This window comes from Odontesthes bonariensis, chromosome 11 (genome assembly GCF_027942865.1).
Source record: "Odontesthes bonariensis isolate fOdoBon6 chromosome 11, fOdoBon6.hap1, whole genome shotgun sequence".
In the NCBI taxonomy this organism is placed as follows: Eukaryota; Metazoa; Chordata; class Actinopteri; order Atheriniformes; family Atherinopsidae; genus Odontesthes; species Odontesthes bonariensis.
Window position 1 is genome coordinate 32,362,258 of NC_134516.1, and position 13,598 is coordinate 32,375,855.

At 45.1% G+C, this 13,598-nt stretch overlaps 5 non-coding genes across 5 annotated transcripts; 4 read left to right on the top strand and 1 right to left on the bottom strand.

The window, feature by feature from the left end:
- Window positions 1-1,662: 1,662 nt before the first annotated feature.
- On the bottom strand, window positions 1,663-1,735 carry trnav-aac (transfer RNA valine (anticodon AAC)). Its single transcript has one exon. It is a non-coding gene; the product is annotated as a tRNA-Val (tRNA).
- A 3,770-nt stretch (window positions 1,736-5,505) lies between these two features.
- On the top strand, window positions 5,506-5,579 carry trnat-agu (transfer RNA threonine (anticodon AGU)). Its single transcript has one exon. It is a non-coding gene; the product is annotated as a tRNA-Thr (tRNA).
- A 294-nt stretch (window positions 5,580-5,873) lies between these two features.
- On the top strand, window positions 5,874-5,947 carry trnat-ugu (transfer RNA threonine (anticodon UGU)). The gene has a single exon. It is a non-coding gene; the product is annotated as a tRNA-Thr (tRNA).
- A 1,006-nt stretch (window positions 5,948-6,953) lies between these two features.
- Window positions 6,954-7,027, top strand: trnat-agu (transfer RNA threonine (anticodon AGU)). The gene has a single exon. It is a non-coding gene; the product is annotated as a tRNA-Thr (tRNA).
- Window positions 7,028-7,331: 304 nt separating this feature from the next.
- trnat-ugu (transfer RNA threonine (anticodon UGU)) lies at window positions 7,332-7,405 on the top strand. The gene has a single exon. It is a non-coding gene; the product is annotated as a tRNA-Thr (tRNA).
- Window positions 7,406-13,598: the final 6,193 nt, after the last annotated feature.

The following is a 13,598-nucleotide window of genomic DNA, read 5'->3' on the forward strand; positions in this document are numbered from 1 at the left end:
TGAAGAGCCTCAGCCTCTCACCCCAGCTCACTTTCTGATTGGAAGGAGACTCTGCTCCTTGCCACCCAAGCCCTTTCATGCTGCCAGTCACAACCCCCGTTCCAGTAGAGAGGAGCTAACACGGAGATGGAAATATCGCCAGCGCCTTCTCAACGACTTCTGGACCCGGTGGAAAAGGGAGTACTTACTGGAGCTGAGATCTGCCCATACCAGTAAGAACTCACATTCTACCCTTCTCAAGGAGGGTGATCTGGTGCTCATTGGAGAGGACAGGACACCGCGCCAGATTTGGAAGACTGGGATCATCAGGGAACTCTTTCCAGGAAGAGATGGTCTTGTGAGATCTTGTGCTGTACGCATATCAGATGGGACAATATTAAGAAGACCAGTTCAACTGCTGTACCCCCTAGAGCTGACATGAAATGACATGAAATGACATGAAATGACATGACCTAGAGATGATATGAACTGTCTTCATGGGGGGGAGGATGTTGTATTTTTAATCATTATTGTTCACATTCAGATTTAGTTTGGATATTGTATGGATAGTATTGAAAGAACGGTTGTTTCTAGACCTGATTGATTTGTTATTGTATTGTTGCATGTTTGGACTACAAGGGGGCGTTTCTTTGTTTGTATGTCAGTTGAGAACAGGTGAAGGTTCGAATTTAGAACGAGAAAACTAGTGAGCAAAAACAACGTATATCTCGAGTTGACTGTTAGTCGTTATATTATTTGTCCTGTGATAGTATTTTATTTGGATCAGTAAAAAACCTAAAAAGACACAGAGAAGTACTGCGATCGTTTGTACGAGAAGCTGCAGCTAAGTTCCCACAACTAGTGTTCCGGAAACCAAAGAATGAGGTAAGTTTTCCCAAAATTTGTTGCTCGCGGAAAGAGTTTGTGGAGTCGCAACAAATTGAGTCAGAAGTGGGATTGTAACACACTCCTGTGGGAGAGCATGGATAAATAGAAGCATCGTAAATGAATATGAGAGAAGAAACCAAAAAAGATTCAACTAGCAACACAAAGGTGTGACGTCATATACCACAGATCCTCTCAGCTGCAATTGAGCACTCTGGTGTCATTTCACAAGTGACTAGCCTACTCACCTCATCTTCTTTCCAGAACACAACCATGACAGCACAAACCTGAAGGTTCCACCGAGATTTGAACTCTGATCACTGGATTCAGAGTCCAGAGCGCTGACCTTTACACCATGGAACCCCTTCCACAGTCAATTTATGCTCTCAGTCATGCAAATGCTTGACAATGAAAGGGTTTTAGCACCGTGATTTTTTGTCCATTTTTCAGTGATACTCACTACAGCTTGTATTCTCAGAATTGGCACGACAGTCAAGCAACACATTCTGTATCTTTGCTGGTCAAAGGTTAGAATCTGCCTGTCAAGCGGAGGAACAGGGTTCGATTCCTTGACGGAAGGCTGCCATTTTCGCTCAGCAGCTAGGGATTCGCCAAAGACCGTTTCACACCATAGCATCAGAAAATCTTTTAAAAACCTGCAAAAATTGACTTTACATGTCAAGAATAGCAGATGAGGCTCCCCTCCTATCCATAATTATGAGTGTTGATGTTGCTATCATTAACGTGCAGTCGTACATCTTCACACAAGGATGAAATAAATAATGGAGGAGCAAGTAATGTTTCCGCCCAGTTTCGAACTGGGGACCTTTCGTGTGTTAGGCGAACGTGATAACCACTACACTACGGAAACTGGAACCATGCCTATTCACTAGTGATCCGGAAGCCAAAGAATGAGGTAAGTTTTCCCAAATTTTGTTGCTCGCGGAAAGAGTTTGTGGAGTCGCAACAAATTGAGTCAGAAGTGGGATTGTAACACACTCCTGTGGGAGAGCATGGATAAATAGAAGCATCGTAAATGAATATGCAAGAGGTAACCAAAAAAGATTCAACTAGCAACCCAGAGGTGTGACGTCACATACCACAGATCCTCTCAGCTGGAATTGAGCACTCTGGTGTCATTTGGCAACTGACTAGCCTACTCAACTCATCTTCTTTCAATAACGCAACCATGACAGCACACACCTGAAGGTTCCACCGAGATTTGAACTCCGATCACTGGATTCAGAGTCCAGAGTGCTGACCTTTACACCATGGAACCGCTTCCACAGTCAATTTACGCTCTCAGTCATGCAAATGCTTGACAATGAAAGGGTTTTAGCAACGTGATTTTTTTTGTCAATTTTTCAGTGATACTCTTACAGCTTGTATTCTCAGAATTGGCACGACAGTCAAGCAACACATTCTGTTTCTTCTTCAATGGTCAAAGGTTAGAATCCGCCTGTCAAGCGGAGGAACAGGGTTTGATTCCTTGACGGAAGGCTGCCATTTTCGCTCAGCAGCTCGGGATTCGCCAAAGTCCGTTTCACACCATAGCATCAGAAAATCTTTTGAAAACCTGCAAAAATTGACTTTACATGTCAACAATAGCAGATGAGGCTCCCCTCCTATCCATAATTATGAATATGTTGATGGTGCTATCATTAACGTGCAGTCATACATCTTCACACAAGGATGAAATAAATAAAGGAGGAGCAAGTAATGTTTCCGCCCAGTTTCGAGCATGGATAAATGGAAGCATCGTAAATGAATATGCAAGAAGAAACCAAAAAAAATTCAACGAGCAACACAGAGGTGTGATGTCACATACCCTCTCAGCTGGAATTGAGCACTCTGGTGTCATTTGGCAACTGACTAGCCTACTCAACTCATCTTCTTTCAATAACGCAACCATGACAGCACACACCTGAAGGTTCCACCGAGATTTGAACTCCGATCACTGGATTCAGAGTCCAGAGTGCTGACCTTTACACCATGGAACCGCTTCCACAGTCAATTTACGCTCTCAGTCATGCAAATGCTTGACACTTCGCTGGTCAAAGGTTAGAACAGGGTTCGATTCCTTGATGGAAGGTTGCCATGTGATTGCTGCTGCTTGTGCTTTTTTGTGTGTTTGTTCTCTGCTTGTCTGCTTACAGGTGCTCCTGGTGCCTCTAAGGCTGGATTCCCCACAAAAGCCTTGGATTGTCTTCAGTTTTGTTTTTACAGGTGTTGCAGCTGGTTTTCTGATTTTTCATTGTTTTCTATGTTTGTCTCTTCATATTTCTGTTCCTTTTTTTCCCTTCTTCACTCTCCCTCTCTCTCTGTCCCCCGGTCCGGTTCGGCACTATCACACTATCACATCATGTTAAGTATTGTAACAAAAATAAATAAATGAAAATAAGGAGTTGATGGAGGGGGCTGCACGGTGGTGTGGTGGTTAGCACAGTCGCCTCACAGCAAGAAGGTTCCAGGTTCAACACCCAGCTGGGGCCTTTCTGTGTGGAGTCTGCATGTTCTCCCCGTGTATGCGTGGGTTCTCTCCGGGTACTCCGGCTTCCTCCCACTGTCCAAAAAATTGTCCTTAAGTGTAAGTGTGAGTGTGAGTGTGCATGGTTGTTTGTCTCTATGTGGCCCTGCGATGGACTGGCGGCCTGTCCAGGGTGTACCCTGCCTCTCGCCCATTGACTGCTGGGATAGGCTCCAGCCCCCCCCGCAACCCGACTGACGGATTCAGCGGTATAGATAATGGACGGATGGAAGGAGTTGATGGGCATCAAGGGGAGCTTTACATTCATAAAGCTTCCCTTGGTATAGCAAATGTGTTTGGCATAAACGGTATTCAGATTACAATTCTGCTGCCATAATGCTGGACAGGACAAGGGGTTTAAAAAAAAAAAAAGAAGTGAGTGCTCATCAAACACAGCTCCAAAGCAGTCCCCAGGTCAGAGCCAGCCTTCTTTAGCAGTTTGCTCAGTTTCTTTGAGTCGCTGGCTCTGATGCTGCTGCCACAGCAGATGCTGCTGAAGAAAGATGCACTCTGCACCACAGACTTATAAGAGATATGCAACAGGTAAACTCCCAGATGTTCCTCAGCCACCTCTTCTCCTGGGATGGAGACGCTGTTTGGCTCATTGGTGCTCCTCCTAAAATCAGCAGCTGAGGTGATCATTCCCACACCAGGCCACACAGTGGTTGCCCACCTCCCTGCCTCTTGTCCTTCCTTCCCTGGTTACCTGTCAGATTTTAAAAAATAACTGACATTATTCTGTCTTGGGAAACACTGCTGGTGGAAAACATGATACTGGCTGCTGAAAAACTGGCAGAAGAAACACGTCCAGTTTTTGAAGCATATTTGAAAGTCACAGCAAACGGTTTTCACATCGCCTAAAAAACACTTAATTACTATCTTAAATAGTCATTTTAACAAGCACTTAGAAACAATGCTTACTTGCTATCTTAAAAAGTCTTTTTTTTTTTTAAAGTACTTAAAAACAACAAGCAAAATGAGTCAAACCAAGAAATCATCTCCTCCACTTCAGTGGTGTGACATGGCAGACGGCGATTTGCCCGAGGGTTTCTACACGTGTCCCATTACTTTTGGCAGTAAGGAAAGTTATGAGGAACCCAGCAACTGTTGGAAAAAGAACAATCCCAGGTCTGTGCTGCAGCTGGGACTCCTCACTCAGAGGATGTCCAGCTCCTGCAGGATCATCTCCAGGCCTCCGTAGTTCCTCCAGTCAAGTGGAAGTTTCCAGTTTCACAAACCGAGGGGATTCCCTCTAACGCCTCTGCTGCCGACCGAGATTATGGATCAGAGAAATGACAGAACTCTTACCGACAGAAGAATGACAAGATCAGCTATTTATAGCATGGGATGGATATTCTGAGGACAAAGCTGCTGAAGAAACATTTCTTTCTGACAGGAGAGAAAGACAGAAGAGTGGCAGCAGAGAGCGGCTGCTCCATGACTGAGGAAAAACTAAAGAAGGTGGAAAACTGTTTGACGTGTGAGCGGCATCTCCGTCAAAAGTGTGAGCAGGAGCTCAAGCAGTGCAACCGAGTCACTGCAGGACTGTGTGAAACTCTGAAAGCAGCAGCGGCAGAAACTGAATATCAGTCAGTTCTGAAAGAGGCAGAGAGCTGGAAAGAGCAACTGAAAGAAAAGAGCCACGTTGGTGGAGAAAAGCCAGGCTTTCTGCGAATCCAGCTTTGTGGAACACCCCTCAGGACTTCCAAAACTTCCAGACTTCCAAACTGGGTTCCAGTTCCTGCTCTTTATTCTTTCATCAGTTTTATGAACCATGTGGTGCTGTGGCTTAGTTGGTCAAAGTGCCTGTCTAGTAAACAGGAAATCCTGGTTCAAATCCCAGCAGTGCCTGTGGGCCTTCAGAGCAAGCTATGACTTGGCATGAGAAACTGGTTGTTAGCAGGGTTCTACTGAATGCTTTGCGTTGTTGCTCTTCATCAAATGATGGACCTTTCAATGAGCATCATGGTTATTATGAGACTGTTCTTTTGTCAGACTTGATAAAAATGTTTTTTTATAAGTCACAGTTAGTTTTGGGAAAGTCTCTGGAGCTCATTTTCTGAGGTGGATCCAGTTCCTGCTCTTTATTCTTTCATCAGTTTTATGAACCATGTGGCGCTGTGGCTTAGTTGGCCCAAGTGCCTGTCTAGTAAACAGGAGATCCTGGGTTCAAATCCCAGCAGTGCCTTACATATGTCAACATGGTGCCATAACTGTTTACAGCAGTGCTTCAGGAGTGCTGGACTTCCAAAACAGTCTGTACTTGGAGGCACTTCATCTCATGGCTTTAAATATTCTTGAGGTACAGAAGATGGAACTGGGACTTAATCCAATGTTTTCACATATAGAGATAATTTGAAAAACATCAAGCCCTGATTTATGCAGAGATCACATGAATATTGGAAATAAATCACACAAAACCACTTCCTGAGGTGGATCCAGTTCCTGCTCTTTATTCTTTCATCAGTTTTATGAACCATGTGGTGCTGTGGCTTAGTTGGTCAAAGTGCCTGTCTTGTAAACAGGAGATCCTGGGTTCAAATCCCAGCAGTGCCTTTAGGCCTTCAGAGCTAGCTATGACTTAGCATATAAAACAGCTTATTGTCAGCTTTATACTAAATCCTTTTCACTGGTACACTTAAAGCTGTCGTCGGCAACTTTTTTTTAGTCTTATTAGCATGAACTGTCATGGGATTCTGGAGGTAGAATATTAAATAGGCTGTTTAGGAAAAATCCCGAATTCTGTAGCTCCCTCTGAAGCCTGTAATCGTGCCTGCAAAAATCGAGCGCTCCCGGCTGTTTTTAACCAATCACGTTAGGTTTATTATTTATCTATTATGTGAGCAGAACAGTCACCAACCACGTCTTCCATGCTGAGCGTGAGTCTGCCCCCAGCTTGTGTGCGCGCACACTGGTGTGAACTCACTTGCACAACCTCGTCCACAGAGGGGGAGGGACCTGAAAGTTTTATCAGTTCGAATTTTCCGACTTTAGACTCGGAATTTTGAAAACCTGCCAACGGCAGCTTTAATGAAAGTGCGTATAAATAGCACACACCTTTTAAAGTCTCATTTATGCCTTTTTTATATTCAGAGTGTAATTTTCCTCCGTTCACATAACACGTCAAATGGTTAGGGTACAGTACGGTGGAGCTTCTCCTCCTGTCACTCTACATAACATCAAAATGAATGTACAAACCGTGAAATAGTCAGAGTTAGAGTAAAAGCTGAGGGCAGGACGTCATTTCCTTGAAATATGTAGCGGAAAATAATACGCAAAAGCATAAAAAAGCCTTGTAAAAACACAGTAAATGACTTGGCGTGTAATAAGTACACCGCTTCATGAGATCTGGCTGTAACTGGTGAAAGTGACTTCCTCATGAACACCAGGGTCTGAGTTGAAAACCCAACAATATCTGCAAAATATGATGAAGTTTTGAACCAATTGGAGGCACTTCTACTCATGACTTTAATTATTCTTGAGGTACAGAATCACAAAAACCACTTCCTGAGGTGGATCCAGTTCCTGCTCTTTATTCCTTCATCAGTTTTATAAACCATGTGTCGCTGTGGCTTAGTTGGTCAAAGTGCCTGTCTAGTAAACAGGAGATCCTGGATTCAAATCCCAGCAGTGGCTTAAGGTGTTATTATGTAAGTCAACATGGTGCCATAACTGTTTACAGGAGTGCTTCAGGAGTGCTGGACTTCCAAAACAGTCTGTACTTGGAGGCACTTCATCTCATGGTTTTAACTATTCTTGAGTTACAGAAAATTAAACTGGGACTATATCCAATGTTTTCACATATAGAGATAAATTGAATCACATCAAGCCCTGATTTATGCAGAGATCACATGAATATAGGAAATAAATCACAAAAACCATTTCCTGAGGTGGATCCAGTTCCTGCTCTTTATTCTTTCATCAGTTTTATGAACCATGTGGCGCTGTGGCTTAGTTGGTCAAAGTGCCTGTCTTGTAAACAGGAGATCCTGGGTTCAAATCTCAGCAGTGCCTTAAAGGCCTACAGAAAGCTGACACTACACCCAATACATAATGATCATACATACACAGAGGAACAATAATGATCATTGGACTCTACACCAAAACATTTCATAAACGCATGAAATTTGAGATTTTGAATTTGCCGCTAGGAAACCTCCTCGAAAATCCGTGTGACGTCACACGTGCCATGGTTTTTCCTGGCTGCCGTGTTGCCCAGACGGCTGCCGGAACGCACCCAGACCTCTTCGAAACACTGAAGTTGGAAGCGCATACATCAAAAACCCACTTCGCACGATCCACGAGGGCCACAGCTGTGAAGTACCAAGAACTCTGTGACACCAATGGAATCAGAGCTGAAACCAAAACCACTGTAACCAACAAAGAATTCCTCAACTGGTGGAAATGGGACAGTATTGGAGCAGCATGCGAGCCAAAGTTTGGAGGATGCAGATGCGGCAACTGCCAACCAGGAGGAAAAGAAATGACACTGAGTGAGGAGAAGGAGCTTGAAATCATCAGGACAGGCCTCACCTACGTCAACGCTGACAATCACAGCAGTGAACCACACTGGGACACAAAGTACCCATGGATTGAAGATCCAACTTCTCTGTCCAACAACAGAAGTGGAGTGGAAGCCACTTTTCGGAGAACAGAGAAACAGCTCAAAAAAGAACCAGTGGAAAGTGGCATATGCAACTCAAGTTCACGAAATGGTGGAAAGAGGAGCAGCAATGAAGCTCACCAAAGAGACGATGGCCAACTGGACAGGACCAGTATGGTATGTCAGCCACTTGGTGGCGCCAAACCCACACTCTGTCACAACACCTGTACGCCTGGTCTGGAACAGCAGCCAAAAGTTCAAGGGACTCAGTATGAATGATCTTCTGCTGAAAGGACCTGATGTCCTCAATCCAATCCGTGCAGTGCTACGCAGGTTCAGGAGAGGTGTGCATGCTGCACTCGGAGACATCAAGAAGATGTATAATTCAGTGTGGTTGGAAGACCTGGAAATGCATCTTCACAGATTTCTCTGGAGAGACACCGAAGACAATGAACTTGACGAGTCAACATTGGTGACCAACCAGCAGGGTGCATCGCACAGCTGGCCATGAGAGAGACCGCAAAGCTGCCCATGTTCACTCATCTGGAGGAGGAGCGCAGGATTCTGGAGGAAGACTCTTATGTTGACGACGTGCTTACTTCCCACAACGACCTGGAAAGGCTGGACAAAAACACCAGAGGAGTTGAGGAAATCCTGAAAGCAGGCGGATTCTTCCTGAAGCCCTGGGTCCGGTCAGGCCAAAGTGGGAGGGACACGCTCGCACCAGAAGCACCAGCAAAACAATTCCTTATTCTCCCAAATCAAAGGAGAGAAGAAGATGACAAAGCCCTGGGAGTCGGCTACCTTGTCGAAAGTGACAAACTGTACCCCAACTTCTCCAAGAGGAGGAAGAAAATGAGAGTTGGTCAAAATCTCCTGGAAGAAGAGGTGAGAGAAAAAACTCCCAAGCCACTGACTAGAAGACATCTGTTGAGCCAAGTAGCTAGCCTGTATGACCCAATAGGTCTTGTCACTCCTGTGAAACAGAAAGGTGCCATTCTAGTCAGGAGAGCCTTCCAAGAGGCTGGAACCAGCTCAGCCCGAGACACTTGGGACAAGCCACTGTCAGGACAATTGAGGGAAGAAGCAATCCAGCTTTTTGAAGAATACATCCGCCTCAGCCAAATAACCTTCCACAGAAGTCTAACACCATGCAACTGGACCACAAAACCATGGGGAATAACGTTCTCTGATGGGAGTGACCAGAGCTACGGAGCCGTGGTGTACTTCAGGTGGGAGACTGCAAAGGGCATTGAGGTCAGACTCGTCGAGTCAAAAGCAAAGCTCACACCACTCGACCAGAAGGGAGAACCAGTCAAAGCTGAAATCTGTGGTGCTGTCTACGCAGTCCACCTCAGAAGATACATTGAGAAGCACAGTCGGATGGAGATAGAAAAATGGCTCCACCTGCTGGACAGTCAAACTGTGTTGGGAGCAATCCAAAGAGACAGCTATGGATATCAGACGTTCTTTGCGAACAGAGTCGGAGAAATCCAGAAGACCACATCCCCTGATGACTGGTGGTGGATCCAGGGAGACCTCAATGTGGCAGACATCATAACAAGAGGTGCAGCTCCAGAAGATCTCAAAGAGGATTCTGTGTGGCAGAATGGACCAGACTTCCTGAAATTACCTGTCGAAGAGTGGCCGAAAAAGTCTGCCAAAGAAGTTGCAGCTCACGCCAGAGAGGGGATAAACAAACTTCAAAGGAAGTCCTTCTCAGCAGCTCTGACCAGATCACAGGTCAAGAAACCCACACACAATGCGCCACCTTGTGGTACAATCAGTCCAGTGAAAATCACAGGCGAAAGAGACACTGATGCTCAGCTAGGCATTGCAGATGGAAAGGAGACCAAGACTCAACTCCGAAGACCAGCAGCTGGTTCTGCAGTGAAAGAACTGATCAATGTCACAAGGTTCAGCAGCCTAACCAAGGTGATCAGAGTAATTGCCTGGGTGAGGAGAGCTGCAATTAAATGGAAGAAATTACTGGACAAAACCCAATCCACAAGTAAGCCAAAGTGGGAGGGGCTTTCATCAGAAGAGATAAAGTCCAGAACCAAACAAGCTGTACTTACCGTCAGTGAGTATGAAGACGCACAGAGAGATCTCTTCCTCGCAGCACAAGAGGGTGCATCCTTCCAAGACACCACTCTCAACAGGCTGGCTGTTTACAAAGATGCAGAAACTAGTCTCTTGGTCTGTGGAGGAAGATTTCAGATCTTTGATGACGACAAAACTACGGTACCTATCTTACCTTGTGATGCATGGATATCCTCTCTTCTAGCACAGGAAGCCCACAATGTAAACCATGAGGAAATAGCAGGTACACTCCTGCGAATGAGAAGGAAAGCATGGGTTACAAGAGGCAGGAAACTGGTTCAGAAGATTGTGGACAGCTGTGTGACCTGCAGAAAGGCCAGAGCTAAAAAGTGCCAACAAATCATGAGTGACCTCCCATCCGAACGGATAACACCAGCCAGACCATTCGAATTCACAACAGTGGATCTATTTGGACCTTATGAAGTGAAGGATGAAGTGAAGAAGAAATCAAGGCTCAAAGTATGGGGGTTAGTCTTCTGCTGTATGGCATCCCGAGCTCTGCACACAGATGTCGTAAGTGACCAGTCTTCTGAAGGTTTCCTGCTGGCCTACAAAAGATTCACAGCACTAAGAGGACATCCAAAGAAACTGTGGTCAGACCCTGGAATAAACTTTGTGGGCGCCAGACCTGCCCTCAATGAGCTGCACACCTTTCTGGACCAGCTACAGTCGTCAGAGGTTGAAAATGAAGCCTCCAAGCATGGGACAGAATGGAGCTGGAAACTTCACCCCGCTGATTCTCCTCACAGGAATGGAGCTGCAGAGGCTGCTGTACGCACAACGAAACGCGCTCTGCACAACCTGGGAGGAGATGGATGCTTTACCTGGAGTGAGTTCCAGACCTTCCTCTACATGGCTGCAAACCTTGCCAACGAGAGACCCATAGATGCCAGAACTCAAAGCCGAGAAGACTGTGTAGACTACATCAGCCCAAATTCCCTTCTGCTCGGGAGAATAGGACCTAGAGGAGACCTGGGAAGCTTTGACTTTGAGGGCTACCCCTACAAAAGGCTAAAAGCCATTCAGACAGAAGTTGACCGGTTCTGGAGGAAGTGGAGTCAGTTGGCTGGGCCCAATCTGTTCGTCAGGAGCAAATGGCACACAGCACACAGAAATGTAGCCACAGGAGACATTGTCTGGATTGCCGACCAAAATGCTCTGAGGAGTCAGTACAAACTTGCCAGAGTCATCAGTGTCAACCCTGACAAGAAAGGTGTTGTCAGAGATGTTCATGTCCGAACCTTCCCCAGCTACCCAGTCTCGACCGTCAAATCAACCCAAAGGTCAACAAAGAAACTATCCACAAAAATACCCTCTACAATCCTGCACAGGGACGTACGACGTGTCATTGTTCTACTACCAATCGAAGAACAAAAGTAATCACCAAGGAAAAAGAAGACACTTACCATCCACAACTCTTGTGACCTCTCTGGGTTCCAGAACCGAGAGGTCAAGTGGGAGGTGTCACGCCAACTGACAGAACAGCACATCCAAAGCATCACATTCACATTCACAACAATCCAAACAACCAGTCTTCAGCCGGACCTACAGGGGCCAGACCATCAGTGGAACAACCACACCACAGCACCCCAACTGACTTCCTGTCTGGACAGGGCAACTACCTGAAAGACGGCCATTTTAACCTCAGATGAACACATGCAGCAGAGGAGAGAGAAGTAAATGTTTGTTAAGAGCAAATGCTTGGAGGAAGACAAACAAAAACCAACAAAAGAAACCAAAAAATCCCTCAGTTCACCGGTCAGACGCAACTGGTAGGAGATTTGACTTTCTTAAATACTTACCTTTGTTTGACTGTAGAAATGGAAGAACTTTGATCCTTCACATGTGCACATGTGAAATGTTTGCTCTTGGTTGACAACTGACTTTAAGTTGAATGTTTCACTTGTGATTGTTTAGTTTGAATGTTTGGCTTAAATGTGTAGTTTGAAGAGTTAAAACCTTTTGTTTACTACTTTTTGATTAGTAGCTCAAACTTTTAAATGTTTTGTAAAGGCAAACCTGCCACCTAATTTGACTGTAATTGGTAATTACTTTAATTTGTATTTTTTACATTTTAATGTTAATTTACTGTTTGTTTAAATTTGAAATAACATCTTTTCTGTTACATTCTTGTGTCCAGGTTTTCAACCTAACTAATTCAGTGAGACAACCCCTTCGATGAAGAAAATCAATCCAACAAAAGAACGTGAATAAAAACACAAAAGGGGAAATCATTGTTTGAGTTGTTCCTTACCCGACCGGGCTTTTTCAAGTTTGAAGCTTTACTGAGGGAACCATCAAAACCACCAAAACTTGACAGTGCCCTAATAGAAACACTGAGCTGTTCCTCATTATAGTAAGTGCTTCTTGTTGGGGTAGTTTCATGACCTGCAGATCTTCCTCGTGTGAGCTGAACGGCAAGCTCACCGTTATCCACTTTTTTTGAGAACATGGTGGAAAGTCGTGTTAAGTTTGGGTGAGATTCTGAACAGACTCCTTCAGCGATTGAAGACTGTCTTCCAAAGAATAAGAAATGATCTCAAATAGTCGTGTGGATACCTCAGTAGGACATGCACTTCAACTTTATGCACATTCTTTGGGGAAAATGGTGGAAAGTGCTTTAAAGTTGGGGTGTGATTCTTAACTGAATGCTTCAATTATTGGACAAGATTCCAGGACTGTCAACCAAATAGTAGGAAACTCTTGAAAATTCATGTGGATTCCTCAGTAGGACATGCACTTCAACTTTATGCACATTCTTTGGAGAAAATGGTGGAAAGTGCATGAGGTTGGGGTGGGATTCTTGCCTCACTGTATGATGAATCCAGACTCTTAAATCTTTCCACAGTGTGGGGAGCCAATTTACAATCCTCCCACTTTTTCTGTCTCTTACACTTGATACCAGACTATACATTTGGTTTTGTCTTGTTTTGAAGTACGTGTGATGGAACTCCAACTGGAGGCTTCCTTTGTCAAACAAGGAAATTTGTCCTCACTGAAGCCGCTTTAATATCTATGTGGAGGAGATGGAGTGGTGAAAACTATCTGCCTCATTCCCTCCCCTGGCAGCTGTTGGTACTAGTACATCAGGAAGTAAGTAGCATCCTTAGTGTGGCTGCAGTTCATCGTGGCACACTGACCCTCGTTCTTCCACAGCAGAAGAGTCTGGGTCACATCACTCCCATCAGTTAGACCTGCAGGAGTCAAAGTCACATTGGCCCTCATTTATCAAGCCGTCGTAGAAAGCATCGTAGATATGAGCGGAGAACTCGTCGTACGCAGAGGCTCAAGTGAGATTTACAGAACATGCGTACCACACCAATCCCATCGTAAGACCGAGCGTCTGTTGATAAATCCGGTGGCTGAAATCCATCGTAATGATCCTAACCACGCCTTCTACAAAAGGGGGCTGAGAGGCCGCACCTCTAGAATTTGCGACATGGAAAGACGAAAGGCGGCAAAGAAACGCTGTCAACAGCGTTGACAGCTGGGACGGCTGTC